The sequence below is a fragment of the Pristiophorus japonicus genome, unplaced genomic scaffold, assembly GCF_044704955.1.
Source record: "Pristiophorus japonicus isolate sPriJap1 unplaced genomic scaffold, sPriJap1.hap1 HAP1_SCAFFOLD_29, whole genome shotgun sequence".
NCBI lineage: Eukaryota > Metazoa > Chordata > Chondrichthyes > Pristiophoridae > Pristiophorus > Pristiophorus japonicus.
In genome coordinates, this window is record NW_027252668.1 from 7,277,815 (window position 1) to 7,298,783 (window position 20,969).

General features: G+C 37.5%; 2 protein-coding genes across 2 annotated transcripts in view; both read left to right on the forward strand.

The window, feature by feature from the left end:
* Nucleotides 1-20,969, forward strand: part of LOC139248232 (zinc finger protein 84-like) — a 1,036,220-nt gene that overhangs the window by 126,940 nt on the left and 888,311 nt on the right. The window lies entirely within an intron of this gene.
* Nucleotides 1-20,969, forward strand: part of LOC139248233 (zinc finger protein 664-like) — a 145,921-nt gene that overhangs the window by 54,662 nt on the left and 70,290 nt on the right. The gene's annotated exons all lie outside the window — the stretch shown is intronic.

The window sequence follows — 20,969 nt, forward strand, 5'->3', positions numbered from 1 at the left end:
ATCAGAGACTGAGATACAGTATAAAACACTCACATATCAGAGACTGAGATACAGTATAAAACCCACACTCTCATCAGAGACTGAGATACAGTATAAAACACTCACATATCAGAGACTGAGATACAGTATAAAACACTCATATCAGAGACTGAGATACAGTATAAAACCCACACTCCCATATCAGAGACTGAGATACAGTATAAAACCCACACTCCCATATCAGAGACTGAGATACAGTATAAAACCCACACTGTCACATCAGAGACAGATACAGTATAAAACATATCAGAGACTGAGATACAGTATAAAACACTTACATATCAGAGGCTGAGATACAGTATAAAACACACACATATCAGACACTGAGATACAGTATAAAACCCACACTCTCATCATAGACTGAGATACAGTATAAAACCCACACTCATCAGAGACTGAGATACAGTATAAAACCCACACTCTCATCAGAGACTGAGATACGGTATAAAACACTCACATATCAGAGACTGAGATACAGTATAAAACCCACACTCACATCAGAGACTGAGATACAGTATAAATCCAACACTCACATCAGATACTGAGATACAGTATAAAACCCACACTCTCATCAGAGACTGAGATACAGTATAAAACCCACACTCACATATCAGAGACTGAGATACAGTATAAAACCCACACTCACATCAGAGACTGAGATACAGTATAAAACCCACACTCTCATCAGAGACTGAGATACAGTATAAAACACTCACATCAGAGACTGAGATACAGTATAAAACACTCACATATCAGAGACTGAGATACAGTATAAAACCCACACTCTCATCATTGACTGAGATACAGTATAAATCCAACACTCACATCAGAGACTGAGATACAGTATAAAACCCACACTCATCAGAGACTGAGATACAGGATAAAACCCACACTCTCATCAGAGACAGAGATACGGTATAAAACACTCACATATCAGAGACTGAGATACAGTATAAAACCCACACTCACATCAGAGACTGAGATACAGTATAAATCCAACACACACATCAGAGACTGAGATACAGTATAATACAGTCACATATCAGTGACTGAGATACAGTATAAATACAACACTCACATCAGAGACTGAGATACAGTATAAAACACTCACATATCAGAGACTGAGATACAGTATAAATCCAACACTCACATCAGAGACTGAGATACAGTATAAAACACTCACATATCAGAGACTGAGATACAGTATAAAACCCACACTCTCATCAGAGACTGAGATACAGTATAAAACACTCACATATCAGAGACTGAGATACAGTATAAAACACTCATATCAGAGACTGAGATACAGTATAAAACCCACACTCTCATCAGAGACTGAGATACAGTATAAAACCCACACTCCCATATCAGAGACTGAGATACAGTATAAAACCCACACTGTCACATCAGAGACAGATACAGTATAAAACATATCAGAGACTGAGATACAGTATAAAACACTTACATATCAGAGGCTGAGATACAGTATAAAACACACACATATCAGACACTGAGATACAGTATAAAACCCACACTCTCATCATAGACTGAGATACAGTATAAATCCAACACTCACATCAGAGACTGAGATACAGTATAAAACCCACACTCATCAGAGACTGAGATACAGTATAAAACCCACACTCTCATCAGAGACTGAGATACGGTATAAAACACTCACATATCAGAGACTGAGATACAGTATAAAACCCACACTCACATCAGAGACTGAGATACAGTATAAATCCAACACTCACATCAGATACTGAGATACAGTATAAAACCCACACTCTCATCAGAGACTGAGATACAGTATAAAACCCACACTCACATATCAGAGACTGAGATACAGTATAAAACCCACACTCACATCAGAGACTGAGATACAGTATAAAACCCACACTCTCATCAGAGACTGAGATACAGTATAAAACACTCACATCAGAGACTGAGATACAGTATAAAACACTCACATATCAGAGACTGAGATACAGTATAAAACCCACACTCTCATCAGAGACTGAGATACAGTATAAAACACTCACATATCAGAGACAGATACAGTATAAAACACATATCAGAGACTGAGATACAGTATAAAACACTCACATATCAGAGACTGAGATACAGTATAAAACACTTACATATCAGAGACTGAGATACAGTATAAAACACTCACATATCAGAGACTGAGATACAGTATAAAACCCACACTCTCATCATTGACTGAGATACAGTATAAATCCAACACTCACATCAGAGACTGAGATACAGTATAAAACCCACACTCATCAGAGACTGAGATACAGTATAAAACCCACACTCTCATCAGAGACTGAGATACGGTATAAAACACTCGCATATCAGAGACTGAGATACAGTATAAAACCCACACTCACATCAGAGACTGAGATACAGTATAAATCCAACACTCACATCAGAGACTGAGATACAGTATAAAACACTCACAAATCAGAGACTGAGATACAGTATAAAACAGTCGCATATCAGAGACTGAGATACAGTATAAAACCCACACTCTCATCAGAGACTGAGATACAGTATAAAACACTCACATATCAGAGACTGAGATACAGTATAAAACCCACACTCACATCAGAGACTGAGATACAGTATAAAACACTTGCATATCAGAGACTGAGATACAGTATAAAACACTCGCATATCAGAGACTGAGATACAGTATAAAACCCACACTCTCATATCAGAGACTGAGATACAGTATAAATCCAACACTCACATATCAGAGACTGAGATACAGTATAAAACACTCACATATCAGAGACTGAGATACAGTATAAAACACATATCAGAGACTGAGATACAGTAAAACCCACACTCTCATCAGAGACTGAGATACAGTATAAAACACTCACATATCAGAGACTGAGATACAGTATAAAACCCACACTCTCATCAGAGACAGATACAGTATAAAACCCACACTCACATCAGAGACTGAGATACAGTATAAAACACTTGCATATCAGAGACTGAGATACAGTATAAAACCCACACTCACATCAGAGACTGAGATACAGTATAAATCCAACACTCACATATCAGAGACTGAGATACAGTATAAATCCAACACTCACATCAGAGACTGAGATACAGTATAAAACACTCACATATCAGAGACTGAGATACAGTATAAAACACTCACATATCAGAGACTGAGATACAGTATAAAACCCACACTCTCATCAGCGACTGAGATACAGTATAAATCCAACACTCACATATCAGAGACTGAGATACAGTATAAAACCCACACTCGCATATCAGAGACTGAGATACAGTATAAAACACTCACATATCAGAGACTGAGATACAGTATAAAACCCACACTCACATCAGAGACTGAGATACAGTATAAATCCAACACTCACATATCAGAGACTGAGATACAGTATAAATCCAACACTCACATCAGAGACTGAGATACAGTATAAAACACTCACATATCAGAGACTGAGATACAGTATAAATACAACACTCACATCAGAGACTGAGATACAGTATAAAACACTCACATATCAGAGACTGAGATACAGTATAAATACAACACTCACATCAGAGACTGAGATACAGTATGAAACACTCACAAATCAGAAACTGAGATACAGTATAAAACCCACACTCTCATCAGAGACTGAGATACAGTATAAAACACTCACATATCAGAGACTGAGATACAGTATAAAACCCACACTCTCATCAGAGACTGAGATACAGTATAAATCCAACACTCACATCAGAGACTGAGATACAGTATAAAACCCACATTCTCAGAGACTGAGATACAGTATAAAACCCACACTCACATCAGAGACTGAGATACAGTATAAAATACTTGCATATCAGAGACTGTGATACAGTATAAAACCCACACTCTCATCAGAGACTGAGATACAGTATAAAACACTCACATATCAGAGACTGAGATACAGTATAAAACACTCACATATCAGAGACTGAGATACAGTATAAAACCCACACTCTCATCAGAGACTGAGATACAGTATAAAACCCACACTCACATATCAGAGACTGAGATACAGTATAAAACCCACACTCACATCAGAGACTGAGATACAGTATAAAACACTCACATATCAGAGACTGAGATACAGTATAAAACCCACACTCACATCAGAGACTGAGATACAGTATAAAACCCACATTCTCATCAGAGACTGAGATACAGTATAAAACCCACACTCACATCAGAGACTGAGATACAGTATAAAACACTCACATATCAGAGACTGAGATACAGTATAAAACACTCACATATCAGAGACTGAGATACAGTATAAAACCCACACTCACATCAGGGACTGAGATACAGTATAAATCCAACACTCACATCAGAGACTGAGATACAGTATAAAACACTCACATATCAGAGACTGAGATACAGTATAAAACCCACACTCACATCAGAGACTGAGATACAGTATAAATCCAACACTCACATCAGAGACTGAGATACAGTATAAAACCCACACTCTCATCAGAGACTGAGATACAGTATAAAACACTCACATATCAGAGACTGAGATACAGTATAAAACCCACACTGTCATCAGAGACTGAGATACAGTATAAAACCCACACTCACATCAGAGACTGAGATACAGTATAAAACACTTGCATATCAGAGACTGAGACAGTATAAAACACTCGCATATCAGAGACTGAGATACAGTATAAAACCCACACTCACATCAGAGACTGAGATACAGTATAAATCCAACACTCACATCAGAGACTGAGATACAGTATAAAACACTCACATATCAGAGACTGAGATACAGTATAAAACCCACACACATATCAGAGACTGAGATACAGTATAAAACCCACACTCTCATCAGAGACTGAGATACAGTATAAAACACTCACATATCAGAGACTAAGATACAGTATAAATCCAACACTCACATATCAGAGACTGAGATACAGTATAAAACCCACACTCTCATCAGAGACTGAGATACAGCATAAAACACTCACATATCAGAGACTGAGATACAGTATAAATCCAACACTCACATATCAGAGACTGAGATACAGTATAAAACCCACACTCTCATCAGAGACTGAGATACAGTATAAAACACTCGCATATCAGAGACTGAGATACAGTATAAAACCCACACTCACATATCAAAGACTGAGATACAGTATAAATCCAACACTCACACATCAGAGACTGAGATACAGTATAAAACACTCACATATCAGAGACTGAGATACAGTATAAAACCCATACTCTCATCAGAGACTGAGATACAGTATAAAACCCACACTCTCATCAGAGACTGAGATACAGTATAAAACCCACACTCTCATCAGAGACTGAGATACAGTATAAAACCCACACTCACATCAGAGACTGAGATACAGTATAAAACACTTGCATATCAGAGACTGAGATACAGTATAAAACACTCGCATATCAGAGACTGAGATACAGTATAAAACCCACACTCACATATGAGAGACTGAGATACAGTATAAATCCAACACTCACATATCAGAGACTGAGATACAGTATAAAACCCACACTCGCATATCAGAGACTGAGATACAGTATAAAACCCACACTCACACATCAGAGATTGAGATACAGTATAAAACCCACACTCACATCAGAGACTGAGATACAGTATAAATCCAACACTCACATATCAGAGACTGAGATACAGTATAAATCCAACACTCACATCAGAGACTGAGATACAGTATAAAACACTCACATATCAGAGACTGAGATACAGTATAAATACAACACTCACATCAGAGACTGAGATACAGTATAAAACACTCACATATCAGAGACTGAGATACAGTATAAAACCCACACTCTCATCAGAGACTGAGATACAGTATAAAACACTCACATATCAGAGACTGAGATACAGTATAAAACCCACACTCTCATCAGAGACTGAGATACAGTATAAATCCAACACTCACATCAGAGACTGAGATACAGTATAAAACCCACATTCTCATCAGAGACTGAGATACAGTATAAAACCCACACTCACATCAGAGACTGAGATACAGTATAAAACACTCACATATCAGAGACTGAGATACAGTATAAAATACTCACATCAGAGACTGAGATACAGTATAAAACCCACACTCACATCAGAGACTGAGATACAGTATAAATCCAACATTCACATATCAGAGACTGAGATACAGTATAAATCCAACACTCACATCAGAGACTGAGATACAGTATAAAACACTCACATATCAGTGACTGAGATACAGTATAAAACCCACACTCTCATCAGAGACTGAGATACAGTATAAAACACTCACATATCAGAGACTGAGATACAGTATAAAACACTCACATATCAGAGACTGAGATACAGTATAAAACCCACACTCTCATCAGAGACTGAGATACAGTATAAAACACTCACATATCAGAGACTGAGATACAGTATAAAACCCACACTCTCATCAGAGACTGAGATACAGTATAAAACCCACACTCCCATATCAGAGACTGAGATACAGTATAAAACCCACACTCTCACATCAGAGACAGATACAGTATAAAACACTCACACATCAGAGACAGATACAGTATAAAACACTCACATATCAGAGACTGAGATACAGTATAAAACCCACACTCCCATATCAGAGACTGAGATACAGTATAAAACCCACACTCACATATCAGAGACTGAGATACAGTATAAAACCCACACTGTCACATCAGAGACAGATACAGTATGAAACACTCACATATCAGAGACTGAGATACAGTATAAAACACTTACATATCAGAGACTGAGATACAGTATAAAACCCACACTCTCATCATTGACTGAGATACAGTATAAATCCAACACTCACATCAGAGACTGAGATACAGTATAAAACCCACACTCATCAGAGACTGAGATACAGGATAAAACCCACACTCTCATCAGAGACAGAGATACGGTATAAAACACTCACATATCAGAGACTGAGATACAGTATAAAACCCACACTCACATCAGAGACTGAGATACAGTATAAATCCAACACTCACATCAGAGACTGAGATACAGTATAATACAGTCACATATCAGTGACTGAGATACAGTATAAATACAACACTCACATCAGAGACTGAGATACAGTATAAAACACTCACATATCAGAGACTGAGATACAGTATAAAACCCACACTCACATCAGAGACTGAGATACAGTATAAATCCAACACTCACATCAGAGACTGAGATACAGTATAAAACACTCACATATCAGAGACTGAGATACAGTATAAAACCCACACTCTCATCAGAGACTGAGATACAGTATAAAACACTCACATATCAGAGACTGAGATACAGTATAAAACACTCATATCAGAGACTGAGATACAGTATAAAACCCACACTCTCATCAGAGACTGAGATACAGTATAAAACCCACACTCCCATATCAGAGACTGAGATACAGTATAAAACCCACACTGTCACATCAGAGACAGATACAGTATAAAACATATCAGAGACTGAGATACAGTATAAAACACTTACATATCAGAGGCTGAGATACAGTATAAAACACACACATATCAGACACTGAGATACAGTATAAAACCCACACTCTCATCATAGACTGAGATACAGTATAAATCCAACACTCACATCAGAGACTGAGATACAGTATAAAACCCACACTCATCAGAGACTGAGATACAGTATAAAACCCACACTCTCATCAGAGACTGAGATACGGTATAAAACACTCACATATCAGAGACTGAGATACAGTATAAAACCCACACTCACATCAGAGACTGAGATACAGTATAAATCCAACACTCACATCAGATACTGAGATACAGTATAAAACCCACACTCTCATCAGAGACTGAGATACAGTATAAAACCCACACTCACATATCAGAGACTGAGATACAGTATAAAACCCACACTCACATATCAGAGACTGAGATACAGTATAAAACCCACACTCACATCAGAGACTGAGATACAGTATAAAACCCACACTCTCATCAGAGACTGAGATACAGTATAAAACACTCACATCAGAGACTGAGATACAGTATAAAACACTCACATATCAGAGACTGAGATACAGTATAAAACCCACACTCTCATCATTGACTGAGATACAGTATAAATCCAACACTCACATCAGAGACTGAGATACAGTATAAAACCCACACTCATCAGAGACTGAGATACAGGATAAAACCCACACTCTCATCAGAGACAGAGATACGGTATAAAACACTCACATATCAGAGACTGAGATACAGTATAAAACCCACACTCACATCAGAGACTGAGATACAGTATAAATCCAACACACACATCAGAGACTGAGATACAGTATAATACAGTCACATATCAGTGACTGAGATACAGTATAAATACAACACTCACATCAGAGACTGAGATACAGTATAAAACACTCACATATCAGAGACTGAGATACAGTATAAAACCCACACTCACATCAGAGACTGAGATACAGTATAAATCCAACACTCACATCAGAGACTGAGATACAGTATAAAACACTCACATATCAGAGACTGAGATACAGTATAAAACCCACACTCTCATCAGAGACTGAGATACAGTATAAAACACTCACATATCAGAGACTGAGATACAGTATAAAACACTCATATCAGAGACTGAGATACAGTATTAAAACCCACACTCTCATCAGAGACTGAGATACAGTATAAAACCCACACTCCCATATCAGAGACTGAGATACAGTATAAAACCCACACTGTCACATCAGAGACAGATACAGTATAAAACATATCAGAGACTGAGATACAGTATAAAACACTTACATATCAGAGGCTGAGATACAGTATAAAACACACACATATCAGACACTGAGATACAGTATAAAACCCACACTCTCATCATAGACTGAGATACAGTATAAATCCAACACTCACATCAGAGACTGAGATACAGTATAAAACCCACACTCATCAGAGACTGAGATACAGTATAAAACCCACACTCTCATCAGAGACTGAGATACGGTATAAAACACTCACATATCAGAGACTGAGATACAGTATAAAACCCACACTCACATCAGAGACTGAGATACAGTATAAATCCAACACTCACATCAGATACTGAGATACAGTATAAAACCCACACTCTCATCAGAGACTGAGATACAGTATAAAACCCACACTCACATATCAGAGACTGAGATACAGTATAAAACCCACACTCACATCAGAGACTGAGATACAGTATAAAACCCACACTCTCATCAGAGACTGAGATACAGTATAAAACACTCACATCAGAGACTGAGATACAGTATAAAACACTCACATATCAGAGACTGAGATACAGTATAAAACCCACACTCTCATCAGAGACTGAGATACAGTATAAAACACTCACATATCAGAGACAGATACAGTATAAAACACATATCAGAGACTGAGATACAGTATAAAACACTCACATATCAGAGACTGAGATACAGTATAAAACACTTACATATCAGAGACTGAGATACAGTATAAAACACTCACATATCAGAGACTGAGATACAGTATAAAACCCACACTCTCATCATTGACTGAGATACAGTATAAATCCAACACTCACATCAGAGACTGAGATACAGTATAAAACCCACACTCATCAGAGACTGAGATACAGTATAAAACCCACACTCTCATCAGAGACTGAGATACGGTATAAAACACTCGCATATCAGAGACTGAGATACAGTATAAAACCCACACTCACATCAGAGACTGAGATACAGTATAAATCCAACACTCACATCAGAGACTGAGATACAGTATAAAACACTCACAAATCAGAGACTGAGATACAGTATAAAACAGTCGCATATCAGAGACTGAGATACAGTATAAAACCCACACTCTCATCAGAGACTGAGATACAGTATAAAACACTCATATCAGAGACTGAGATACAGTATAAAACCCACACTCACATCAGAGACTGAGATACAGTATAAAACACTTGCATATCAGAGACTGAGATACAGTATAAAACACTCGCATATCAGAGACTGAGATACAGTATAAAACCCACACTCTCATATCAGAGACTGAGATACAGTATAAAACACTCACATATCAGAGACTGAGATACAGTATAAAACACATATCAGAGACTGAGATACAGTAAAACCCACACTCTCATCAGAGACTGAGATACAGTATAAAACACTCACATATCAGAGACTGAGATACAGTATAAAACCCACACTCTCATCAGAGACAGATACAGTATAAAACCCACACTCACATCAGAGACTGAGATACAGTATAAAACACTTGCATATCAGAGACTGAGATACAGTATAAAACACTCGCATATCAGAGACTGAGATACAGTATAAAACCCCCACTCACATATCAGAGACTGAGATACAGTATAAAACCCACACTCTCATCAGAGACTGAGATACAGTATAAATCCAACACTCACATCAGAGACTGAGATACAGTATAAAACCCACACTCCTCATCAGAGACTGAGATACAGTATAAAACCCACACTCACATATCAGAGACTGAGATACAGTATAAAACCCACACTCTCATCAGAGACTGAGATACAGTATAAAACACTCACATATCAGAGACTGAGATACAGTATAAAACCCACACTCACATCAGAGACTGAGATACAGTATAAATCCAACATTCACATATCAGAGACTGAGATACAGTATAAATCCAACACTCACATATCAGAGACTGAGATACAGTATAAAACACTCACATATCAGTGACTGAGATACAGTATAAATACAACACTCACATCAGAGACTGAGATACAGTATAAAACACTCACATATCAGAGACTGAGATACAGTATAAAACCCACACTCACATCAGAGACTGAGATACAGTATAAATCCAACACTCACATCAGAGACTGAGATACAGTATAAAACACTCACATATCAGTGACTGAGATACAGTATAAATACAACACTCACATCAGAGACTGAGATACAGTATAAAACACTCACATATCAGAGACTGAGATACAGTATAAAACACTCACATCAGAGACTGAGATACAGTATAAAACCCACACTCTCATCAGAGACTGAGATACAGTATAAAACCCACACTCTCATCAGCGACTGAGATACAGTATAAACCCAACACTCACATATCAGAGACTGAGATACAGTATAAAACCCACACTCGCATATCAGAGACTGAGATACAGTATAAAACACTCATATCAGAGACTGAGATACAGTATAAAACCCACACTCACATCAGAGACTGAGATACAGTATAAATCCAACACTCACATATCAGAGACTGAGATACAGTATAAATCCAACACTCACATCAGAGACTGAGATACAGTATAAAACACTCACATATCAGAGACTGAGATACAGTATAAATACAACACTCACATCAGAGACTGAGATACAGTATAAAACACTCACATATCAGAGACTGAGATACAGTATAAAACCCACACTCTCATCAGAGACTGAGATACAGTATAAAACACTCACATATCAGAGACTGAGATACAGTTTAAAACCCACACTCTCATCAGAGACTGAGATACAGTATAAATCCAACACTCACATCAGAGACTGAGATACAGTATAAAACCCACATTCTCATCAGAGACTGAGATACAGTATAAAACCCACACTCACATCAGAGACTGAGATACAGTATGAAACACTTGCATATCAGAGACTGAGATACAGTATAAATCCAACATTCACATATCAGAGACTGAGATACAGTATAAATCCAACACTCACATCAGAGACTGAGATACAGTATAAAACACTCACATATCAGTGACTGAGATACAGTATAAATACAACACTCACATCAGAGACTGAGATACAGTATAAAACACTCACATATCAGTGACTGAGATACAGTATAAAACCCACACTCACATCAGAGACTGAGATACAGTATAAATCCAACACTCACATCAGAGATTGAGATACAGTATAAAACACTCACATATCAGTGACTGAGATACAGTATAAAACCCACACTCTCATCAGAGACTGAGATACAGTATAAAACACTCACATATCAGAGACTGAGATACAGTATAAAACACTCACATATCAGAGACTGAGATACAGTATAAAACCCACACTCACATCAGAGACTGAGATACAGTATAAAACCCACACTCTCATCAGAGACTGAGATACAGTATAAAACCCACACTCACATATCAGAGACTGAGATACAGTATAAAACACTCACATATCAGTGACTGAGATACAGTATAAATACAACACTCACATCAGAGACTGAGATACAGTATAAAACACTCACATATCAGAGACTGAGATACAGTATAAAACCCACACTCTCATCAGAGACTGAGATACAGTATAAAACCCACACTCCCATATCAGAGACTGAGATACAGTATAAAACCCACACTCTCACATGAGACAGATACAGTATAAAACACTCACACATCAGAGATAGATACAGTATAAAACACTCACATATCAGAGACTGAGATACAGTATAAAACCCACACTCCCATATCAGAGACTGAGATACAGTATAAAACCCACACTCACATATCAGAGACTGAGATACAGTATAAAACCCACACTGTCACATCAGAGACAGATACAGTATAAAACACTCACATATCAGAGACTGAGATACAGTATAAAACCCACACTCCCATATCAGAGACTGAGATACAGTATAAATCCAACACTCACATATCAGAGACTGAGATACAGTATAAAACCCACACTCGCATATCAGAGACTGAGATACAGTATAAAACCCACACTCACACATCAGAGATTGAGATACAGTATAAAACCCACACTCACATCAGAGACTGAGATACAGTATAAATCCAACACTCACATATCAGAGACTGAGATACAGTATAAATCCAACACTCACATCAGAGACTGAGATACAGTATAAAACACTCACATATCAGAGACTGAGATACAGTATAAATACAACACTCACATCAGAGACTGAGATACAGTATAAAACACTCACATATCAGAGACTGAGATACAGTATAAAACCCACACTCTCATCAGAGACTGAGATACAGTATAAAACACTCACATATCAGAGACTGAGATACAGTATAAAACCCACACTCTCATCAGAGACTGAGATACAGTATAAATCCAACACTCACATCAGAGACTGAGATACAGTATAAAACCCACATTCTCATCAGAGACTGAGATACAGTATAAAACCCACACTCACATCAGAGACTGAGATACAGTATAAAACACTCACATATCAGAGACTGAGATACAGTATAAAATACTCACATCAGAGACTGAGATACAGTATAAAACCCACACTCACATCAGAGACTGAGATACAGTATAAATCCAACATTCACATATCAGAGACTGAGATACAGTATAAATCCAACACTCACATCAGAGACTGAGATACAGTATAAAACACTCACATATCAGTGACTGAGATACAGTATAAAACCCACACTCTCATCAGAGACTGAGATACAGTATAAAACACTCACATATCAGAGACTGAGATACAGTATAAAACACTCACATATCAGAGACTGAGATACAGTATAAAACCCACACTCTCATCAGAGACTGAGATACAGTATAAAACACTCACATATCAGAGACTGAGATACAGTATAAAACCCACACTCTCATCAGAGACTGAGATACAGTATAAAACCCACACTCCCATATCAGAGACTGAGATACAGTATAAAACCCACACTCTCACATCAGAGACAGATACAGTATAAAACACTCACACATCAGAGACAGATACAGTATAAAACACTCACATATCAGAGACTGAGATACAGTATAAAACCCACACTCCCATATCAGAGACTGAGATACAGTATAAAACCCACACTCACATCAGAGACTGAGATACAGTATAAAACCCACACTGTCACATCAGAGACAGATACAGTATGAAACACTCACATATCAGAGACTGAGATACAGTATAAAACACTTACATATCAGAGACTGAGATACAGTATAAAACCCACACTCTCATCATTGACTGAGATACAGTATAAATCCAACACTCACATCAGAGACTGAGATACAGTATAAAACCCACACTCATCAGAGACTGAGATACAGGATAAAACCCACACTCTCATCAGAGACAGAGATACGGTATAAAACACTCACATATCAGAGACTGAGATACAGTATAAAACCCACACTCACATCAGAGACTGAGATACAGTATAAATCCAACACTCACATCAGAGACTGAGATACAGTATAATACAGTCACATATCAGTGACTGAGATACAGTATAAATACAACACTCACATCAGAGACTGAGATACAGTATAAAACACTCACATATCAGAGACTGAGATACAGTATAAAACCCACACTCACATCAGAGACTGAGATACAGTATAAATCCAACACTCACATCAGAGACTGAGATACAGTATAAAACACTCACATATCAGAGACTGAGATACAGTATAAAACCCACACTCTCATCAGAGACTGAGATACAGTATAAAACACTCACATATCAGAGACTGAGATACAGTATAAAACACTCATATCAGAGACTGAGATACAGTATAAAACCCACACTCTCATCAGAGACTGAGATACAGTATAAAACCCACACTCCCATATCAGAGACTGAGATACAGTATAAAACCCACACTGTCACATCAGAGACAGATACAGTATAAAACATATCAGAGACTGAGATACAGTATAAAACACTTACATATCAGAGGCTGAGATACAGTATAAAACACACACATATCAGACACTGAGATACAGTATAAAACCCACACTCTCATCATAGACTGAGATACAGTATCAATCCAACACTCACATCAGAGACTGAGATACAGTATAAAACCCACACTCATCAGAGACTGAGATACAGTATAAAACCCACACTCTCATCAGAGACTGAGATACGGTATAAAACACTCACATATCAGAGACTGAGATACAGTATAAAACCCACACTCACATCAGAGACTGAGATACAGTATAAATCCAACACTCACATCAGATACTGAGATACAGTATAAAACCCACACTCTCATCAGAGACTGAGATACAGTATAAAACCCACACTCACATATCAGAGACTGAGATACAGTATAAAACCCACACTCACATATCAGAGACTGAGATACAGTATAAAACCCACACTCACATCAGAGACTGAGATACAGTATAAAACCCACACTCTCATCAGAGACTGAGATACAGTATAAAACACTCACATCAGAGACTGAGATACAGTATAAAACACTCACATATCAGAGACTGAGATACAGTATAAAACCCACACTCTCATCATTGACTGAGATACAGTATAAATCCAACACTCACATCAGAGACTGAGATACAGTATAAAACCCACACTCATCAGAGACTGAGATACAGGATAAAACCCACACTCTCATCAGAGACAGAGATACGGTATAAAACACTCACATATCAGAGACTGAGATACAGTATAAAACCCACACTCACATCAGAGACTGAGATACAGTATAAATCGAACACACACATCAGAGACTGAGATACAGTATAATACAGTCACATATCAGTGACTGAGATACAGTATAAATACAACACTCACATCAGAGACTGAGATACAGTATAAAACACTCACATATCAGAGACTGAGATACAGTATAAAACCCACACTCACATCAGAGACTGAGATACAGTATAAATCCAACACTCACATCAGAGACTGAGATACAGTATAAAACACTCACATATCAGAGACTGAGATACAGTATAAAACCCACACTCTCATCAGAGACTGAGATACAGTATAAAACACTCACATATCAGAGACTGAGATACAGTATAAAACACTCATATCAGAGACTGAGATACAGTATAAAACCCACACTCTCATCAGAGACTGAGATACAGTATAAAACCCACACTCCCATATCAGAGACTGAGATACAGTATAAAACCCACACTGTCACATCAGAGACAGATACAGTATAAAACATATCAGAGACTGAGATACAGTATAAAACACTTACATATCAGAGGCTGAGATACAGTATAAAACACACACATATCAGACACTGAGATACAGTATAAAACCCACACTCTCATCATAGACTGAGATACAGTATAAATCCAACACTCACATCAGAGACTGAGATACAGTATAAAACCCACACTCATCAGAGACTGAGATACAGTATAAAACCCACACTCTCATCAGAGACTGAGATACGGTATAAAACACTCACATATCAGAGACTGAGATACAGTATAAAACCCACACTCACATCAGAGACTGAGATACAGTATAAATCCAACACTCACATCAGATACTGAGATACAGTATAAAACCCACACTCTCATCAGAGACTGAGATACAGTATAAAACCCACACTCACATATCAGAGACTGAGATACAGTATAAAACCCACACTCACATCAGAGACTGAGATACAGTATAAAACCCACACTCTCATCAGAGACTGAGATACAGTATAAAACACTCACATCAGAGACTGAGATACAGTATAAAACACTCACATATCAGAGACTGAGATACAGTATAAAACCCACACTCTCATCAGAGACTGAGATACAGTATAAAACACTCACATATCAGAGACAGATACAGTATAAAACACATATCAGAGACTGAGATACAGTATAAAACACTCACATATCAGAGACTGAGATACAGTATAAAACACTTACATATCAGAGACTGAGATACAGTATAAAACACTCACATATCAGAGACTGAGATACAGTATAAAACCCACACTCTCATCATTGACTGAGATACAGTATAAATCCAACACTCACATCAGAGACTGAGATACAGTATAAAACCCACACTCATCAGAGACTGAGATACAGTATAAAACCCACACTCTCATCAGAGACTGAGATACGGTATAAAACACTCGCATATCAGAGACTGAGATACAGTATAAAACCCACACTCACATCAGAGACTGAGATACAGTATAAATCCAACACTCACATCAGAGACTGAGATACAGTATAAAACACTCACAAATCAGAGACTGAGATACAGTATAAAACAGTCGCATATCAGAGACTGAGATACAGTATAAAACCCACATTCTCATCAGAGACTGAGATACAGTATAAAACACTCACATATCAGAGACTGAGATACAGTATAAAACCCACACTCACATCAGAGACTGAGATACAGTATAAAACACTTGCATATCAGAGACTGAGATACAGTATAAAACACTCGCATATCAGAGACTGAGATACAGTATAAAACCCACACTCTCATATCAGAGACTGAGATACAGTATAAAACACTCACATATCAGAGACTGAGATACAGTATAAAACACATATCAGAGACTGAGATACAGTAAAACCCACACTCTCATCAGAGACTGAGATACAGTATAAAACACTCACATATCAGAGACTGAGATACAGTATAAAACCCACACTCTCATCAGAGACAGATACAGTATAAAACCCACACTCACATCAGAGACTGAGATACAGTATAAAACACTTGCATATCAGAGACTGAGATACAGTATAAAACACTCGCATATCAGAGACTGAGATACAGTATAAAACCCCCACTCACATATCAGAGACTGAGATACAGTATAAAACCCACACTCTCATCAGAGACTGAGATACAGTATAAATCCAACACTCACATCAGAGACTGAGATACAGTATAAAACCCACACTCCTCATCAGAGACTGAGATACAGTATAAAACCCACACTCACATATCAGAGACTGAGATACAGTATAAAACCCACACTCTCATCAGAGACTGAGATACAGTATAAAACACTCACATATCAGAGACTGAGATACAGTATAAAACCCACACTCACATCAGAGACTGAGATACAGTATAAATCCAACATTCACATATCAGAGACTGAGATACAGTATAAATCCAACACTCACATATCAGAGACTGAGATACAGTATAAAACACTCACATATCAGTGACTGAGATACAGTATAAATACAACACTCACATCAGAGACTGAGATACAGTATAAAACACTCACATATCAGAGACTGAGATACAGTATAAAACCCACACTCACATCAGAGACTGAGATACAGTATAAATCCAACACTCACATCAGAGACTGAGATACAGTATAAAACACTCACATATCAGTGACTGAGATACAGTATAAATACAACACTCACATCAGAGACTGAGATACAGTATAAAACACTCACATATCAGAGACTGAGATACAGTATAAAACACTCACATCAGAGACTGAGATACAGTATAAAACCCACACTCTCATCAGAGACTGAGATACAGTATAAAACCCACACTCTCATCAGCGACTGAGATACAGTATAAACCCAACACTCACATATCAGAGACTGAGATACAGTATAAAACCCACACTCGCATATCAGAGACTGAGATACAGTATAAAACACTCATATCAGAGACTGAGATACAGTATAAAACCCACACTCACATCAGAGACTGAGATACAGTATAAATCCAACACTCACATATCAGAGACTGAGATACAGTATAAATCCAACACTCACATCAGAGACTGAGATACAGTATAAAACACTCACATATCAGAGACTGAGATACAGTATAAATACAACACTCACATCAGAGACTGAGATACAGTATAAAACACTCACATATCAGAGACTGAGATACAGTATAAAACCCACACTCTCATCAGAGACTGAGATACAGTATAAAACACTCACATATCAGAGACTGAGATACAGTTTAAAACCCACACTCTCATCAGAGACTGAGATACAGTATAAATCCAACACTCACATCAGAGACTGAGATACAGTATAAAACCCACATTCTCATCAGAGACTGAGATACAGTATAAAACCCACACTCACATCAGAGACTGAGATACAGTATGAAACACTTGCATATCAGAGACTGAGATACAGTATAAATCCAACATTCACATATCAGAGACTGAGATACAGTATAAATCCAACACTCACATCAGAGACTGAGATACAGTATAAAACACTCACATATCAGTGACTGAGATACAGTATAAATACAACACTCACATCAGAGACTGAGATACAGTATAAAACACTCACATATCAGTGACTGAGATACAGTATAAAACCCACACTCACATCAGAGACTGAGATACAGTATAAATCCAACACTCACATCAGAGATTGAGATACAGTATAAAACACTCACATATCAGTGACTGAGATACAGTATAAAACCCACACTCTCATCAGAGACTGAGATACAGTATAAAACACTCACATATCAGAGACTGAGATACAGTATAAAACACTCACATATCAGAGACTGAGATACAGTATAAAACCCACACTCACATCAGAGACTGAGATACAGTATAAAACCCACACTCTCATCAGAGACTGAGATACAGTATAAAACCCACACTCACATATCAGAGACTGAGATACAGTATAAAACACTCACATATCAGTGACTGAGATACAGTATAAATACAACACTCACATCAGAGACTGAGATACAGTATAAAACACTCACATATCAGAGACTGAGATACAGTATAAAACCCACACTCTCATCAGAGACTGAGATACAGTATAAAACCCACACTCCCATATCAGAGACTGAGATACAGTATAAAACCCACACTCTCACATTAGACAGATACAGTATAAAACACTCACACATCAGAGATAGATACAGTATAAAACACTCACATATCAGAGACTGAGATACAGTATAAAACCCACACTCCCATATCAGAGACTGAGATACAGTATAAAACCCACACTCACATATCAGAGACTGAGATACAGTATAAAACCCACACTGTCACATCAGAGACAGATACAGTATAAAACACTTACATATCAGAGACTGAGATACAGTATAAAACCCACACTCTCATCAGAGACTGAGATACGGTATAAAACACTCACATATCAGAGACTGAGATACAGTATAAAACCCACACTCACATCAGAGACTGAGATACAGTTTAAAACACTCACATATCAGAGACTGAGATACAGTATAAAACCCACACTCATCAGAGACTGAGATACAGTATAAAACACTTGCATATCAGAGACTGAGATACAGTATAAAACACTTGCATATCAGAGACTGAGATACAGTATAAAACACTCACATATCAGAGACTGAGATACAGTATAAAAACCCACACTCTCATCAGAGACTGAGATACAGTATAAATCCAACACTCACATCAGAGACTGAGATACAGTGTAAAACCCACACTCATCAGAGACTGAGATACAGTATAAAACCCACACTCACATCAGAGACTGAGATACAGTATAAAACACTCACATATCAGAGACTGAGATACAGTATAAAACCCACACTCTCATCAGAGACTGAAATACAGTATAAAACACTCACATATCAGAGACTGAGATACAGTATAAATCCAACATTCACATATCAGAGACTGAGATACAGTATAAATCCAACACTCACATCAGAGACTGAGATAGAGTATAAAACACTCACATATCAGTGCCTGAGATACAGTATAAATACAACACTCACATCAGAGACTGAGATACAGTATAAAACACTCACATATCAGAGACTGAGATACAGTATAAATCCCACACTCTCATCAGAGACTGAGATACAGTATAAAACACTCACATATCAGAGACAGATACAGTATAAAACACATATCAGAGACTGAGATACAGTATAAAACACTCACATTTCAGACAGATACAGTATAAAACACTCACATATCAGAGACTGAGATACAGTATAAAACCCACACACTCATCAGAGACTGAGATACAG